The following is an 18,069-nucleotide window of genomic DNA, read 5'->3' on the forward strand; positions in this document are numbered from 1 at the left end:
TTGTCCAGAAAACGGCAGTCTCGCCGCACTGTGCGCCGAACCGATACTCGGGGCGCGCGGGGCGCACGGTGAAACTTTAACGAATCACGGCCGGTGTACAATTTTGACCCTTTGTTGGCTCGATCCTCGATGTGCGCGACGCCGATGGCGCGGCGCGGCGCGGCGAGCGACGGGTTCGAAACTTTCGTTTAATATTTATGAAAGTTCGCCGGGGATCTTTATTCATTGGCATTTATGCTTCGAAGACCACCACCGCGCATCAAGGTTGCAAGCCTGAAGTTCCGCTCGCTCTTCGCCGGGTTCATCCGCGAAAAGAATGCCGGGCAACTTTCTGCGAACTTCGGCGACGGGATTGTTTTATCGTTGATTAATTGCCGCGAGATCGTTCCGGCCTGATTATTGATTTACGGTCCGTGGACGAGTGCGTGATTCGACGACGCGTTGCTCTACTGTCCAATGTTTTCTCTAGACCACAATAAAGGAAGACATTGTCGATTATGATAATTATTTGAAGAAATCTCCGTGAGTTTCTTCGTTAACTCTTTGCACTCCAGAAATACTTCACTCGAAATGCTCGTTTGCTAATGGGATACGGACGATATATCGAGGAACAAGGCTATTTTATTTCAATGTCATATTGATGCTTTGAACGAAGTTTAACCCTTTGCACTCGGAAGCTTTTCACTAGAATTATTCAGCATTTTCCTATGAAATATGGACGACATTCTTTGAATTTAACTAATGAGAACACACGCGTAAACTAAGGAACCAAGCTATTTTATTTTGATATTTCACGTACCGTTGCAGCATATAAAGCTTAATATTCTATATAAGACCTTTTAAGTTTATTATATCGAATCACGTGGTGAATGAGAGTCACCTTTCGAGTGCAAAAGGTTAATATTAGAACTACCGTACCAGTCGAAACGACTGCTTCCGGTTTCCTCGTTTCGCAGTTATTGACATCTCGGAAGTGTCAAATATTTGAAATGGTTTCGAAAATAGCTTCACTTGAATACTACAAAAATATCCGAGGAAACTGAAAATAACCTATTGTTACAATTTTCATAGGGATTACATATTAATCCTTTGCACTCGAGAGGTGACTCTGTCAACACTTGATTTGATGTAAAAGTGTAAGGTCATATATAATATTAAGCTTTGTATAACGCATCGATATGTGACATTGGAATAAAATGGCTTTGTTTCTTTATGTATGTTTTCTCATCGATTGATTTCAAATAACGTCGTCTATATCTTACCGGAAAACGTTGAATATTTCTAGTCGAAAGTTTTCGAGTGCAAAGGGTTAATAGTATTAAAAACTCTACAATTTTGCCGTATTAAATCAATTATCCAAGAGGCGCCTCCGAGTGCAAAGGGTTAACGAAGTTCGACACTTCGGAGTGTCCAGAGTATTGCTAGCATACTTCCATATTTCTCGCAGTTAGAAAACGAACTGGCAAGAAGGTTCTTGCAGGCAACACGGTGATCTAAACGACTGTTGTAAGTTTAGTCTCCTCAGATTGATACTTGTATTGTTTTTCTACGAGTGCATAAAGTGACGTGGTCTATTTCGCCGGTGGTATTCAACGAAATATTCCCAGGTGCGCGGAGAACGTTGATTGTCCTCTTTCTTTCCCACCGGGACCTGTCGCGTTGGTTGCGCGCAGGTTGCAGTCCCGCCCGTAACTCGTCCGCGAGCGAGCGAGCGCTACGGATCCACTTCACGCATCGATAACACCGCTTCCTTGAACTTTCGTTTCTCGCTGGCCGACGCAACGGTGGTCGCTCTTCATTGTAAAACCGCGCGCAGAAGGCTCGAGCTGCCGAGCAAGGCGAAGCTTAAAATAGACGGGTCCTAACTCGATCAAATAGTTCCGAATGGAATTCTATTAATACGGGTTAGCCCGAGTACGAGGCGGACGGGGTTTCTTATTACCATTCGAAATCACTGACACGGGACTCCATTGAAATCGAGACTCGAATCGGCAAGTGCCCGATCCGATTTTCAACGGCGCAAAGAGCCAGCTTAAAATTCCAGGTACGGGGGTAATAAAGTGGATACCCTAAGGTAGCCTTGGATTAGACCTAGCTCGAGGAAAGCCGAAAGACGGAGCCTAAAACGAACAGATTCGAATCCCGACGATTTCGAACGTGTCTCCGACACGGATTACCGAACCAGCGAAGTTTCTCGTTTAACACGTTGCGTACCGGTAACGAGAAATCTCGTTTTTATATAAAGGCACTTAGCTATGCAACTTCGCTAATTACAGCACTGAAATAAATATAAAATTTCATTAGAATCGATTATCTATTCAAAATATATTACATAACAATATACCTGAGTTTTTCCATGTATACTCATATAAGTTGACCTCACTGAAAATCCCATCACAATTCAATTTTCCGAAAATTAGCCGGTACGCAATGTGACATTCGAAACGACTGGAACGCGTTGCATGAAAACCGAAACCGTTCGCGAGTGCTCCGACGTTCATCGGTGCGAGCGCCACTTCGCTCTCGAGTCAGCTTAAAATTTCAGGTGTCAGGGTGATAAGGTTCACACCCCAGAACTGGGGGACCGGTAGAAAAGAGAGCGGCCCGGGTAGGGTTGCCGATGCAACGTTTTCAGAAAATCCTGACGAGGTCGCGGAGGTGGATCGATCGGCTGCGAGGTCGTCGAAAGGTGGGGCCTCCGGAGGAACGGTCATGAATGGCTGGCTCCGCCGACACGCACACTCGCCCGTCGCCGCTGCCGTCGTCGTCGTCGTCGCCGTCGTCGTCGTCGTACACGGTGAAACGAAAAAAAGCCGGCACCGCCGTTCCCCCGGGAAAAAGGCGCGAATTATCATCGGGCCGGGATCTTGGCCGCGGACGCGAAGGTCGTCGAAGTTTCTCCTCGTTCGCGCGACGATCGTATTACGCGGCCTCGCGTTAAACGCCTCGTAATTTTTAATTAGAATGCCTGGGACAGAGGTATCGCGACCTCAGCTGTGCCAGCGGCGAGCAACCAGCTCGGCGCGGCGCGGCGCGGCGCAGCAGCTTGTGCCTGCCTCTTCGCCAGGGCCCTTTGAAGTCCCGATGCAATTAGGCGGTTTTAAAGCTGCTGCTCCGCCGCGCCCCTCCGCCCCTCGGGCCGCTCGTATTAATAAATTTCTGCTTTATTTACTTCCGCCGCTGCGTCTCGCCGGCCGGCGTAAAGACGTCGGTGCACCGGTTGTTTATCGCGGGAGCATCAATGAGCGGAGGAGCTTAACGCGAAAGCGACGGAACAAAGAGGAAACGGGGGAGAAAAGCCACGCGAGATTCACGCGTCCCTGTGTCGGAGATCTTAGGCGCGTTGCTGACGCGATGCCTAAAAATGCCGATCCGTGGATGACTTTCCTTGTCTCAACCCGTTTAACTTGCATCGCGTTCATCGATGAATACGCGTCGAATTGATGAACTCTGCAAAACAAGAATAAGAGTAATTCCAATGTAGTAAAGAAAAACTAATCCAGTGTTTTGGCTCAAATCCGATCATTCCAAGCTAATGTCCCATCTAATCTGCATGGAACATCGAATTTTCGGGTCGCAAAGTATATTGGATTTTCGACTCCCGGCCACAAAGAATATTAGATTTTCGGCTCTAGCCGGCGAAGAATATTAGATTTTCGATTCCGGCCTGCAGGGAATATTAAGTTCTCGATCCCGGTTCACCCCGGCACAAAGGTTACTCGGTTATCGTATGCATGCTTATTGAATTGTGCGCAAACTTCCGCGCGAGCGTGCCGGCGAGTGTAATTTTCACGTGGCTGCTCGTAACGGCTCGGAAGACGAAACCGGGAGTCTTGGTTCGGGACGCCAGACGTTCCCCGCGAAAGAGGGGCCCCTCCTTACGAAGCGTTCACCCGGTAGAACGGGTCGGTGGCTTGTTTCGCGCGGTGTGACCGTGCGCAGACCGCGTATATCCTCGCTCCATTATTAATATCAGTGAGCCGCGGGGCGGAGGGGTGCGCGTGCACTCGGCCACGTGTGGGTGCCCGCGAATGCGTATCGGCGTGTGAACGCTTCGGCGTGCACGGCCTGTAAACAATCGCGTCGCGCCGCGTCGAGTCGTGTCCGTCGCATCCCCGGCGATTATCCCAATTTCGGACGGAGAGAGACAACCTTTCCCCCCCGGTCGGACAGCAGACGTCCTTTCTCCCGCCGGTTCGCGCGGCGAGAGGCCAAAGGGGCCGCGGATTGAATTTCTAATTGCGACCGCTCGGGGAAGGGAACGGAGCGGTTAACAGCGGTTAATGAATACCGTGCCGCGGAAAACTAGATTGATCTTTGATCCGCGAATGATCCCCGGGAGGAGCGAAATTTCGCAGTTAGCCGGCTCGGCCAAATGCCACGCTAAATGTCATCGATCCCGCTGATTTTCTTGGTTTTCCATGGTTTCTGCGCGGGCGGCGTCGCTCGGGCCCGGGCTTCGACGGCCGCTGAAAGGTTTCAGCCTGGAACGAACGATAATCGAGGCTTTTTGTATCGCGAGTGAGGAGTTCTTGCATCTCCTTTGCGCAATTACATCGATTGCTTTATAGTACGATCGAAGGATCTGTTCTCGAAAGAATCAGCGAGTAGTTTCGGTGAGAAGCAAGTTTCCAGAGCTACAATGAATACATTGTGTAAGTCTACGATGAGCGTCGTCTGTAGTCAAGATAGTAAGCTGGAAATCCTGGTAAACTGTCGATCAAGCTCCTGAATCCAATTTCGTCCTCCCAACGTCCTCTGGTTCCCCGGTTGATTTCTCGTTGGACTGATCTCTGGAACGACGTCGAGCCAGAAAAATGAAGAACCACCGGAGTATCCCGCTCCCCGATGGCACCGCAGCCCTTGTTTCGCGAGAAAAGCAGCCGCAAAGGAACGGAGGCCGTTTCCCAACTCGCGTAGGCGACCAGCCAGAACTATGTTCCTTCGTGCCACCGCAAAATATCGTAGGTTGATCAATTTGTCAGCGGGTTAATCTGCCTTTTCCATCAAACTTCAAGGTTCTCGGACGCGGAGTCCTTTCTCCTGGATATTACGAAGTCACGAGTCCCTCGCGATTTTCCAGCATATGCCGGCTCCGTTCCGCGCTTTGATCTTCGGGCCGGTGCTCCCGAATCGAGCGGATCCCGCGCGAACGCCGTCCCGCGGACAATCGGAGCCGCCGCACGATCGTGCTCGCGACGTCGAGCGGATTCCCGCTCGGAGCCGACGATTTCGAGTTCCCGGAGTGCGTATAAACAAAGCGCGTCGCCCCCCCTTGCGCATTAATTATTATTATCTAGACCAACGACGCAATAAGCCGTAGACCAGGACACCGTGCCTACCCGTGGCCCGGAATGCGACCAACGAAAGCAAGGTTGATCCCAAGGAGATTGCGAATGATAATTCCTGATCGATTATACGCACACGCCCCAGTTTCCTCGGCGCGCGAGCCCGCATTTTTTCGACACTTCTTTTCGTTCCCCGGCCGAGTGAAAGTCCTGTTTCGCGCGACATTTTTCACGTGCCGCTGCTCGGCTGCTCGGCTGCGCTCGCGCGCGCGAGCCCGCTCGTTCTCGGGGCCCGCCGGTCCCCTATCTCGATCGCGATCTGCCTGTTTCCATATCGCGTGCCCGCGGTCGCGAGCACGCGCGCCAGCGAGCGAAACGCCGCGAGCGTGCAGTGATAGAGACGGTTGACCCTACGACGGTTGATGCCTTTGAGGATTCCGTGAGCACCGGTGTATGCACTTCGGGGTGTTTACAGTGTTATTTATCAATTTCTTGTTTAACCCTTAGCACTCCAGGTTGTTTTGCTATGTATCAACATCTGCGACTGATTTATAATTTTATGATTTTATTATTATTTTATAATTTTGTTGCGTTCAATCACTCGCTCTCGAGTGGCAGGGTTGACCTTATAGATACAGTTAGTGAAAGTTATAAGCTACGAAATTACATTTAGAGATTCAATGACTTGTTCCAGCTTCATTTGTTTCAATAGTTTCTTTAGATTCTTTAGAACTCTGTAGGCTCCAATATTGCACCAGTTATAATATTAAATATTTTAATGAATCTTAAAGAAACTACCCTACAATTATTACATTTTTCACACGTCCAAATTTTGCACTAACAAGGAAGATAAAAGATCTAAGAAATGCATTTTTCATTTTTGTTAGGAATACTATAAAAACTAGTTGCAGTTGCTGATAGATTGCAAAACCATCTGGAGTGCTAAGGGTTAAATCAACCCCTTGTCCTACTCGATAATTCCCAACTGCTCGGGCCACAATAAACAAGAAGGTCGAAAGATTCTCAACAAATTTTCAATTCTTTTAGGGAATCATAACCTAAACGTGTGAACGTAACTAAGAATTACACGTAAGTGAAGTAAGGAAATCAAGAACAGCTGAACCAGAAGTCAGACTCGTGCTTATTGTTTTTGGACCAAATTTCTTACCGCGTCTCATTCGTTGTTGTAGGGCAAGGGGTTGGGGGGCGTGGACGATACTCGAAGAGGAGCTCCTCGAGGTAAACGAAGCCGATCGCGTCGAATCGCGACACGATCCGGCGCAGTCGCGTTTCAGGGTCCATTAACTCCCCGCGATCCGACGTCGGACCGTCTTCCCGTGTTTTCCGTCGTGGCTCCGCTCGTTTTTCCGATTTTCGAAATGCCAGCTCGCCAGCTGTATAGCGGGATATACTAGCGAGCAGTATCTTTCTTGTCGGTTTTACGACCTCGTAAAGGGACTTGTTAATACTCCGACTGTGGTATCAATTATTCCGATAAATTCCTATTACCCGGCGAGCGCGCGGCGAGGAAGCGAGAGGTGGAGCTGAATAATGGTGCGCGCCCAAGTTGTTTTTCGCGAGGAGGAGGAAGAAGGGAGCAGGAAGAAAAAGGAATTCCGCGACAGGACGCGGCGAATTCCTGGCCAATCGTTTGCCCCGCGCGGACAGAAATAAATTCGCGGGCAGGTTGCAGGGGAGCGCGTGGACGAGGCGTGTCGCGAGACAACTAAATTCAGCTTCCCGTCAAAAGGAGAGAGGAGTCCCGTGGACAGTGCTCGCGCCGCAGCCAGGGAGCAGGCTGATGACCTGCGCTGAACCTATGCTTTCTTTCGAAACTCCGTTCATCGAGGTCTGACACGTTGACCGAGGTCGATGACAGTGGCAGTTGAATTACTTGAAAACAATTGCAAGAAAACTGACGTCGAATTAATATGCTGAGTAACACGAGTGACTAAATAATAGTGTAACTTAAGAACTGGAAATCATTAGTAACTAATTCTAATATTTGCCTCTAACACAATAACTAACGTTATACGAAACGCTCTAAATTCTCGTGATTAACGTGTTAACACGAAGGAGTTCCATCATCTCCATTAAAGAAATCAAGTGACAATCGTGTTAACTTCCCAAGTCTCGAGTTTACAACACTGTCCCAAGAGATAGCTACTATAGACGAATCTATACTACTGCATAAAATCCCACAAACTACTAGTCTCCACAGTGGTTATTCCCGTTTTCACTAAATAAAGTCACAGCCTAACATCAGAAACCACGCAAAGAAACCAGAAGTAACCAACAATTGAGAGCGATGTTATCGGCGCTCGAAAGCGTTTAAGGGTTAAAGCTCGCTAGGTACAACGCACGCTTTCAGCCGCGTTTCTCTCGGTCCCCGTCTCGATCCAGCGGCCAGCTAATAACGGTACAAAACGCGGAAGCGATTGGCACGCGACTCGGCTTATCTCTTCTCGCTCGCTCGTTCGCTCGTTGGCTGGCCGCTTGCGAAACGACCCCACTGTCGTCCCGCCGCCGCCGCCGCCGCGACATTCTCCCGTGGAACTTTTTGGCCGGAAACGCGTTCTCTCTCTCTCGACGCTTTCGTGCGTTCGCGCCGGCACTCCCGGAACGGACACAATGGCCGCGGTTTTCGCCTTTCTCGCGGCGAACTCTCTTTCCCCGGCCGAAGTAATCGGTTTATTATGATCGCCGGGAACGCGTTCGGTGTCGCGTGGTCACGCAGCGCTGGCCAGCGCGAAACGGCGCGCGGCTCTCCGCCGCTCGCCGGGCACCGGTGATTACCGGCGACGCCCGGGAGAGTTGTAAATTATCGGCTGCCGGCCGGCGAACAATCGAGTATTCGATTATCCGGATGAATTATAAGGACACGGTCGCGCGCGCGCGCCGACGCGATCCGGCCGTAACAAAGTATCGGCGATAAGTCAAAGCGGCCGGCAGCCGGCCGCAAGCGCGCGCGCGCGCTCAATTTGTCGCGAGCGACACGCGAGTCGAGCAAAAACGCGGCGCCGGTTTGATCGGGGAACGTTCGGCGTCGCGTTCAACGCAGCGGCGTCTCTCGGCTGTCCGTAGTAACGCGCTCGCCTCGGATAATTGAAAACTTGAGTAATACGGAAGGGTTAATGGGCGTTCATAAATCGTTGCGACGCAATCGCGAAAACCGTGTTGATGTTATTATATCGCGCGGTTAGTTTTAATCGATCCGGCGCATTTCGTGGATTCGAAGAATGCGGTTTTCCCTTTTTCGCCGGCGCGGTTGGGCCTCGTAAAAATGAAGTATCGGCTAATCGGTCGCCGGCCCTTGCGAAACGAGACCGCCGTTTTCAGGATCCGGCGTCGCGCAACGTTCCGCCGCGGAAAGCTGGGGAACGTCTCGTCGACGGAACGACGGGACCGTTCTCCGGTGAGCCCGCGCCCCGCGGTACCTGCCCGCGCGCCGCAATCGTTCCGCAGGAACGCGCGAAACGCCGTTCTCTCCGCTTGATATTAATTGACACGCAATTAAGCGGCCGTTAAACGACGCCTCGTCGTATTTTATCACGGGCTGCTTATGATTTACGAGCGGTTGACCTATGCGTGGACGGCGTGCACGCGTGAGTCTGGTGAACGCGCCGCGACCCACCTCTGGTAGCACCATTTCTCGATCTTTTAGGCCCTCGGAGCGGTTTCCTCACAGTTTTCCTCGATCTCTTGATCTTCTGGCTCTTGAGCCACCTTCTCGATCTTTCAGTGTTCTACGCTTTCATAGGATTTTTCTCAATTTCCCAATTTTCTTGGCTCTCGTGGCATCTATCTCAGTTTCCCAATTCTCTTTGCTCTCATGGGATTGCTCTCAGTTTCCCAATTCTCTTGGCTCTCATAGAATTTTCTCAATTTTCCAGTTTTCTTGGCTCTTATAGTCGATTCCTTGATCTTCTGACTTTCAAAATCCCCAATGTCTTCTCGATTTCTCGATGTTCCAGGCTCTTACAGTTTAGAGTCCTCATTTCGAGACTCTCAGAGTCTCCTCGAACTACCGATTTTCCAGCTCTTACACTCTTTTCCTCGATCTCTCGAGCTTCTTGCTCTAGGAATCCTTTCCTCGATCTCCCAGTTTCCTAGACTCTCAGACCATTGTCCCCGATCTTTCGATCTTTCGATGTTTTCGACGCCCGGGGCCTTTTCCTCGCACTTTTCCAGCTCTCTCGAGACGCTTCCAAACGGTCGGGCGCTCGCTGGCCCGTCTCGATCACGGTTCCACGGTCACAGCTGACTACCGGACGACGCTGGGTCCTTCCACGTTGCGGTTTCCAGAGAAATCGGTCCTCTGTGCAGCACAGCGGATGAACGGGCACGCCCCGGGGGACACGGGGCCGCTTGCGGTCGCAGCTGAAAGCGCATCCTGCGACTGACTTCTGTCCCGCGCTTTCCCCCCGCGCTTTGCTCCAGCTCCCGCGGCTAGGCGACTCTAATGACCGATCTCTGGACCGCTCGATCCTCCGAGGAAACTGACCCGTGACCAGAAACCACCCTGCGCTCGCGAATCCCACCGAAACGGATGCTCGTTTGTTCGCCCTCTCATTACTGACTCCGCTGGCTCCTTTGAAGCGCGGTGGCAATTTGTTTATTTACATCTCATGAATGATACCAAGCAAGAAACACAAGAAACTCAACATACAAAATACACAATATATATACATACATATAAAATATATTAAAACAAAGCGGAGCGCGTTCCATAGAAGTTCAAGAACCGAAAGGACTTCAAGGGGATGATCCTCGCTGAACGAAAGGCGGAACGTCGTTCGATTTAATATTCCCGATTCTTCCGGGACACGTCCGATCTTACTCCTCGAGCGGACTCGACTCGCTGGAAGGCTGCTACAACCAGCAGGAATCGATAGGAGGTTGTTAAGGGGTCCGGGTTCTTTGATCGCGCCTGACAGTCGACAAAGAGCGCGCGCGCCTTTCCGACTGATTAATCGGAGTAACCGCGGACGATCCTCCGCGGCGTCGTTTATTTAGCCCCGTCTGATCCAGGGAATTTTCCAATTTCCCCTTTCCCTGGTAACCCCGCGGCGGGCGCCGCCGCCGCCGGACGAGAGACACTCGTCGCTCTCCCGCCCGCGCGCGGGAGGAGGCTCGATCTTCGTTTTTCCGCGGCCGCCCTCGGCGGCTGAACGAAACTCTTTGTTAAAGTCCACCGCGTGTTTTTTTCAATAACACTTCGCCGACCCCTCCGCTTAACGCGCTTTTTCACCTCGGAGCCCTCGAACGCGCGCAAAGGCGTCGCTGCGCCCGCGTAAGCTAGTCTTTAATGCGTCTGCCTGCCCCGCCGCCGCAGGTTCGATGAACTTTTCTCGGGGAACTTTAAAGGTGAGCGTCCCGTTTCGTCTCGTCTGGCCTCGTCCCTCCTCCCCGCCCCTCCTCTCTCTCTCTTCGCCGCTCTTCCCTCCACGCCTTCTCTCGCCGCTTGACTTTTCGACCGATGGACACGCGAGAATCGCTCGACCAATTACCACGTACTCGGGGATGCGCGTTCGATCTGTCCCGCTCTCGCCGGCTTCGCCTCTTAATTGCCCGCCGCTTAATTGTTCCGCGGTTCCCCGCGGAACGGGTTCCGTCGGAGACGTTTCTCGCCTCGTTAGAAAACTGGCGACTGAGGGCGTCGGAGGATAACGCGCATTCGAATGTTTAGCGCCGAGCACTTGCACCGACTTTGGACTTCTCTGCAGAAGCTGTAAGCGTGTTTATTCAGATTTCTGTTGAGCTGTTTAGATAGTATCAGCTTATTTGATCATTTCTAGGAGAATTTCTATCTTTTCAGTGATTCTAAGAGGAAATCGAAAGGTCGCGTTGGTACTTCTGGTAATTCTAGTGTTAAAATTGTGCAACCGTTAGCTTCTTGGAGTTTGTAGAAAATAGAGTGAATCGTCGATCAAAGTTCAATTGAATAGCATTTTGTACATCGTTTCGTACGTGACCTTGTATTTACTGTTTTATCCGACACCTGTACCACGACGAACAGCGTTCGTATCGATTCCGACGCGCGGAACCGAATCTAGTTAACATCTCTCTCGTTACGCGTGAGTCTATTTCGGTGACTCGAAGCTCGTGGATTTATTTAGGTATCGCCGCGAGAGAAAATTCACGAATCTCGCGCCTCACCTCCCGAATTTCCCAACCGAGAGCGGATCGATTCTCGACTCCCGAAACCCGCGTTCCTTGAGTCCGGTTTATATTTACTCTAGTGTCAAGATGACGGCTGGGGTTGAAACGATTTCCAACCTTTCATCGGGGGACGACGAGTCAACGCGTCACCCGAGTTTATTTTCACGATTGCTCTTCCTTTTCGCGTTCGTCTGATATATAATTGTCCTCCATCGAACTACGATGTTCGTAGCGATACGAACCAATATCGAACAGTTGCCCTAAAACGACGAGCTCTAGTTTCCTCATTCCTAAATTATCGATATCTCAAAAATACCAAACATCTCCGATAATTTCATGAATTAATAATTTCACTTGAATAATAAACATACGTCGACGCCAAACGAAATTTGCCACAGCATCGTTACAACTGTAATAATTACTCATCACTCTAAATCTCAGTCCAAATGTTAATTGCATTCACTCGAGTACGAAAACAGTTAACGCTAGACTAGTAGCTTCAAAATTTCTCTATAAACTCAATTGTCATGAAGATTCCAATTGCTCAAAATTCAATGTGCGTGTTACTAAGTCACTGTCTACACTAACTCCTCAAGGATTCGTCTATCTCCGATAATTGCAAAAAGAAGTAATCACGAATGGGTGATCTTAAGTCGTCCAGCAGCATCAGCGCTGGAAGGTTAACGCGTGCACAAGGTGCAATCCCGGAAAGGCTGCGCCAGGAGTCGCAGCTGTGCGCCAGGTACGCGTCCCGAAAAGTTGAGAGCGTGGGTGCTTTCTCGCTCGCTCGCGCGCATGCTCTTCTTCCAGAGTTTCTCGACAGATGTTCCCGATGATCTCCGGTTCTCCGGTGCCACGCTCGTTACCTCCTCTCAGCACCGACAGCCAGCAACCTGAAAAGGGCCTGTTCGTGGGCGCAACAATGGACCGTCACGATTTCCAGCCGGTACCGGCGCTCCTCTCGCGCTTCCCGACGCCATTTATCGTCGCCCCTACACGGTAGCCCCGCTGCGTCTTCCTTTCTGCCCTTTTTTCTCGTTAGCCCTCCTTTTTTCAACGGGAAATACGCAAACAGAGCTTAGACGATTTTCCCCCCGTGCCGAGCGGACCTAGGAGACTTCCCCGCTTCGCCATAAATCGTTTGCCTGTTCGCCGATTCATCGATGAGTAAAAAGATACCTATTCCGACGGGGGCGGATCGTGGCAACGAGGAGCGCCTTGTAGCGGGACCGCTCGACTGGCTGTTGATTTTCCTCGGGAGAAACTTGAGAGACGTCGGGTTTACTTTTACTCGATGTCTTCCTCGAAGATTCCTTCGTCGAGCGTCCCGGGGTATCTCTGCGGTTCGGGTTATCGGTAGAATTTCGAAAGTAACTCCTCGCGGTGTTTATCTTTTTCCCCGGCGCCCCTTCCCCTGGATTTCCCGGGGCACTCGTTCCTGATTGCTATTTTACAGCCGGGGAGCTGGAAGAATAATCGACGCCCGTTACACAGTCATCCGCAGGTATTTAATGGGAAGGATTTGACGGACGGAGGTTTTTAACCCTTTGTACTCGAGAGGTAACTTGATCATTGAATTTTGCGCAATGTATGTGTGAAATATTGGAATAGCTTTGTTTCTTAGTTTGTGTCTCAATAGGAAGATTCGAAGTGTCGGAATGTTGAATATTTCTAATGAACAGTTTTCGACTGCAGGGTTCAAATATTCTAAACATGAAAATTTAATGTCGTTGATATAACATTGATCCTTGGGGATTTAACACTATCACCAGACAGGTCAAGACAATCTATTCCTAAGTTCTTTTTTACAATTGTTAAGAGTATGACAGATACTTCTCTGAAAAATTATTCAGTAAATTGATTCAATACCCCGAGGACTAAATTGTAAATCAATTATAGTTTCAACAGATACTCTGAGTTTCCACAGAGGATTTTCTAATAGTTAACACATTGTTGATTGGCAATTTTACACGGAAGCAATCCAATGTCATCATTATTCCGGTAATTAAATATGAAAGTGAGACAATTTAAATGAACTTCAATAATGAATTGAAACTTTGGACGTATCTTTATAACTTCGAATATTTTACTTCTGTAATATTCTATATTCTGTTGACCGGTCAACAATGTGTTAACTCTTTGCACTCGAAAGGTGCCTCTTAGTCACCACTCGATTGGTGCATCAAAATTGTAAAATTTCGTATTTTACATTAAGTATTGAGTAATCTGCCGATACGTAAACTGTGGAAATAAAATACCATTGTTCCCTTTATTTTGTGACTAGATCCCTCGTTAAGTTAGTTTAAAAAAATGTCATCTATACCTCATAAAAATAAATTGAATATTTCTAGTGACAAATTTTTCGAGGGTTAACTGTTCGGTAGTTACAGTATTAACCCTTTCTACTCAAGAAGCGACTCCCAATTGCCTAATGACTTGATACAGAAAAATTAGAAACTTTCATATTTACCATTGGAATATTTGAAAGAAAATAGCTGTCACCTAATTCACGTATGATTTCTAGTTAACTTCATTTCAAAGGATCCTGTCTACATCAGATTAGAAAGTCCAGAATACTTCAAGTGAAAAACCGTCGAGTGCAACGGGTTAAGATCGCGCAGATCGAGATCGACTCGTTCGACGCGTAGGCATCGTAACCAGGATTTAAAAGCGGCGATCGGTAGTCCTCTGCCAGCGGACAAGCCGCCGTGGTTCCTCTAAGAACGAGTTACGATATCGCATTTTCTCCGGCGAGCCCCTTAGCGGCCGGACCACTCCTTTCCCCCTTCTGAGGACGCGTTTACATAAACGCGCCGTCTAACGAACGTAATCGGGGACAGGTGCGCGACGGTAGTCCACTCCTGTCAGCCGCTGTCACCGATAGATCCGGCGATTCGACGGGAATAATGAATTCGACGAGCGGCCGGGGTCAAGTGGCGGCGGACAGGAAACCAGTTTCGTCCGTGGTCCGGCTCGCGCCGCGCCGATCGCGAGAACTGGATCAAGAAGGTAGGGGGAACAATGGCCGGATCGATGATTCGCCTCGATCGCCGGGTTTTTATCTTATCCGAGGGGCCGCTCCTTCGCCGCGGACGTTTTCCGGGAGCATTTACATAAGCAAACCTATCCCGGCGAGAGTGACAGGTGCGCATAGTAATTGCCGGCGAGGGGACTCGTCACGGGTAACTCTTGTTCGGAAGTTCGCTGCGCGGAGAGCGGCGCGTTGTCCGTCGCACGAAAGTGCTTATCAAAATGTCACGGAAAGAATTCCGTTGATGGAATGGAAACCGGGGAGCCGAGATCCTCCGCGACTGCAGCGGTCCCGAGACCGCCTTGCATCCGACAGACTCGACGGAATTCGGTTCGTTCAGCGCGCCGAGGAAACGAACTTCCAAATTTATACGGGAACTTCCGAGTAATCGAGCCGAAAGTTTCGCTTTTGCTGATTAACCGCCCGCCTCGCAGCGTCGGGCTCGTGACGAACATTTCGAACGGAGGTTACCGAACGTTAACACACCGTGTACCGGCTAATTTGGAAACTGAATTGTGCGATGGCATTCTCAGTGAGGTCAATTTATATCACTGTACATAGAAATACTCGGATATATTGTTATGTAATATATTTTAACACTAGGTTTGCGGACGTTTATCGTCCGGTTTATTCTATTGTTCCTAGGAAGATTGATGTTCGACCGTTTAGATCTTGGAAATTAGGGATTTATTGCATCAACCAAAACCGACATAAACGTTTGCCGAGTAATGTTTATAGAATTCACTATGCGTCAAATTGACGCACTCCGTAAACATAGTGTTAAATAGACAATCGATTCGAATCTTACATTTCTTACAATGTTGTAATTAGCGAAGATGCATGGCTAAGTGTCTGTACATAAAAACGAGATTTCTCGTTACCAGCGCGCAGTGTTAACCGTCGTCGTAGTCAACTGAGTTGAAATGAAGTATGTTCTGATTGATGAATCGTAGAATTCTTCTTTCTTTCTAACGAATTTATTATGGAACGGTTGTAGCGAGCACAGTGAAAGAAGCCCGTACGAAGCGGGATCGAGTCGCGTTAATTAGGAGGTCCGAGCGAGAAGATCCGCCGTGAAATATAAAAATATATGTCAAGGGTGTGCCTTGGATTCCGCGATTCGCTGGCTCCGTTGCGGACGAGCGCCGAATCTCGAGGCTTTTCACGGCGATCCGATGCGCGGCGGAGCCGAGCAATCGAAGACGATTCTGCGAGCCGCGAGGCTCTCCTCTCGCGCGATGAATGTTCATCGTCCGTGAATAGATAGGCAGCGAGCGAGCGGGCGCTCACGCGGTCACACGTGTACTGGAGGAGAGCCGATGAACAAAGAAGAGTGGCTGAAAGAAGTCGGCGAAATCGTGGCCGGGCGAAATAGAAACTGCACGGACGGGAAACCGAAGGCGCCGTGAATGGGAATTATTCAAGCTAGCCGCTCAATGAAACGTGTTTCTTTCAAATTCTCCTCTCTCCGTCTCGCCGGCGGTCCGCGCCTCTCCTTCCCGCGGCGCAGTTTCGAGCACTTTGTTGCTAGGTCGTGCGTGCCGGAGTTTCGAGCCGTTTAAGAGCGCCGATTGGGATCTTCCGAACGATCTCAATGGCGTTTAAAAATAGAGTACCGCCGGAGTAATGCCTCGCGATCGGGATCGCGCGCTTAATTCGACGCTTTATTAACAGCGGAACCACCGGACGACCCGCTCCTCGCTCCTTTCGCGGTTGTTGAAAAGATACTCGTCCGATCAATCGATGTAGCAACACAAACCGACGCTCGCGTTAATCTTAATAATTACACTTGCATAGTTCCTAGGAAAGTTTCATACCGATCATTGCTCGGTGAACTTAGTGTTACTAGTCTACTCCAGTTGTTATCAATTTTTAAAAATATCTCCTCCGCGTCTTCTAATTAAATATCATCGAGGGAACGCAGGTTAGACCTAAATACGAGAACCGACGCTCGCGTTAATCTGTACCTTAATAATTACACTTGCATAGTTCCTAGGAAAGGTTCGATACCGATCATTGCTCGGTGAACTTAGTGTTACTAGTCTACTCCAGTTGTTATCAATTTTTAAAAATATCTCCTCCGCGTCTTCTAATTAAATATCATCGAGGGAACGCAGGTTAGACCTAAATACGAGAACCTAAACGATTGAAAAATCTAGGTCAGAAGACTGAACTCGCCGTTTGAGGGTTAGTAGGCTCCCATTGCTTTCGATTTTCTTAGAACTCCGTCCGACCGGAATATTTCTTTCGAAATGCCGGTGGACGCTCGGAAAGCGCCGCGCCGCAGCGCTGCGGCGCACGATTTTTCGAAAGTGGCTTTCGCGTCCGGCGAGGACGAGTCGCAGGTTCGAGTCGAAAGCAGCCTGTCTGGCAATGGGTCTCGGTGGAAGGCTGCGGCCGCCGTCTCTCGATGAAAGGAAGGAGCCTGTTCCACGTCCCTGAAGGTCTTCCTCGTCGGCCTCGGCTTCACGAAGCAAGTCACTCGACCGACCAGGCCGGCCAACCCAGGCCCGTCCTTTTCTCACGGCCGTGGATCGGCGGTCGACATACCTAAACCTTCCATCAACAGCTGGCCAATCCCTCGGGGAACCAGCTGCGCTTCCTGCCGACGACAAGAGTCATCCCGAATACGCTCCTCTATCTATCCACGCGGCTCCGCTCGGATCGCATGGGCCGCGAGTAGTCTAGGATCCTCTTCCGTTCGAGATCGAGTGCCACCGAGCAGCCGGAAAAGACTATCGAACCTCTCGAAATTGCAAAGTGCCTTTATTTCCCTGCCTTCTCCCGTCTTCAGGTCTAGATTTCGCTTTGGAACGATGGACCTGCGATCCGGAGTTAGACCGATGCTACCGATTGAGTCAAAGTGACTCTAAATTGTTCTTTCGCAGTTATCGAGGGAGCTTCTTTGGGAAATTAGCGATGGAGTTGATTAAAACATCTGCGAGTCGATTGAAATCTTGATAGACACAGTGTAGGAGTTTTTATAGTTTCTATGAGATTCGAAAATTGAGAATTAACCCCTTGCCCTACGATTTATTTTTCAACTATGACGCAGCTACTTTGCCATTAATAATTTATTAGAGAGACAAATTTTAAGTATATTCTATGCCTATGTGTGCTTTAAATTATAATAATTGATAACAAAAGGATATTTCATTTGTATTCACAATAATTGACTAATATTTGTTAAGTTCTGTTTACAACCTTCACTACGAATCTCTGACGTTATTATAAGGCAAAGGGTTAAGAGTATCGTTGATTAGCTTCGCGAAATATCCTCGTCTATAGCGAGGTCGTGGGAGTAGTATGGTTTCAGTCGTTGAAACTTTAGTGAATGAGACTTTCCATAAGTGATTCCTGGGAATTATTATTATCTTCGCGCTCGGGGAAGTGGAGCAAAGAAATAAGGCAACGCGCGGTAATTCGCAACGCTCGTTAGTCAATTATTGAACGCAATGATCGAAATAAAAGGCTGGAGGTAAACGGTTCGGTTATAAAAGGGAAGCGTGTATTTCCAGCTTGCTCCGCCGTAAGCGTTCCCTTAGAAAGACGTCGGACGCGTCGACGGTTAGACGATTGCCACTCGAC

General features: G+C 49.4%; 1 protein-coding gene across 2 annotated transcripts in view; it reads left to right on the forward strand.

Moving 5' to 3' along the window:
• Nucleotides 1-18,069, forward strand: part of LOC116430708 (protein gustavus) — a 146,100-nt gene that overhangs the window by 58,936 nt on the left and 69,095 nt on the right. The window lies entirely within an intron of this gene.

This window comes from Nomia melanderi, chromosome 11 (assembly GCF_051020985.1).
Source record: "Nomia melanderi isolate GNS246 chromosome 11, iyNomMela1, whole genome shotgun sequence".
NCBI lineage: Eukaryota > Metazoa > Arthropoda > Insecta > Hymenoptera > Halictidae > Nomia > Nomia melanderi.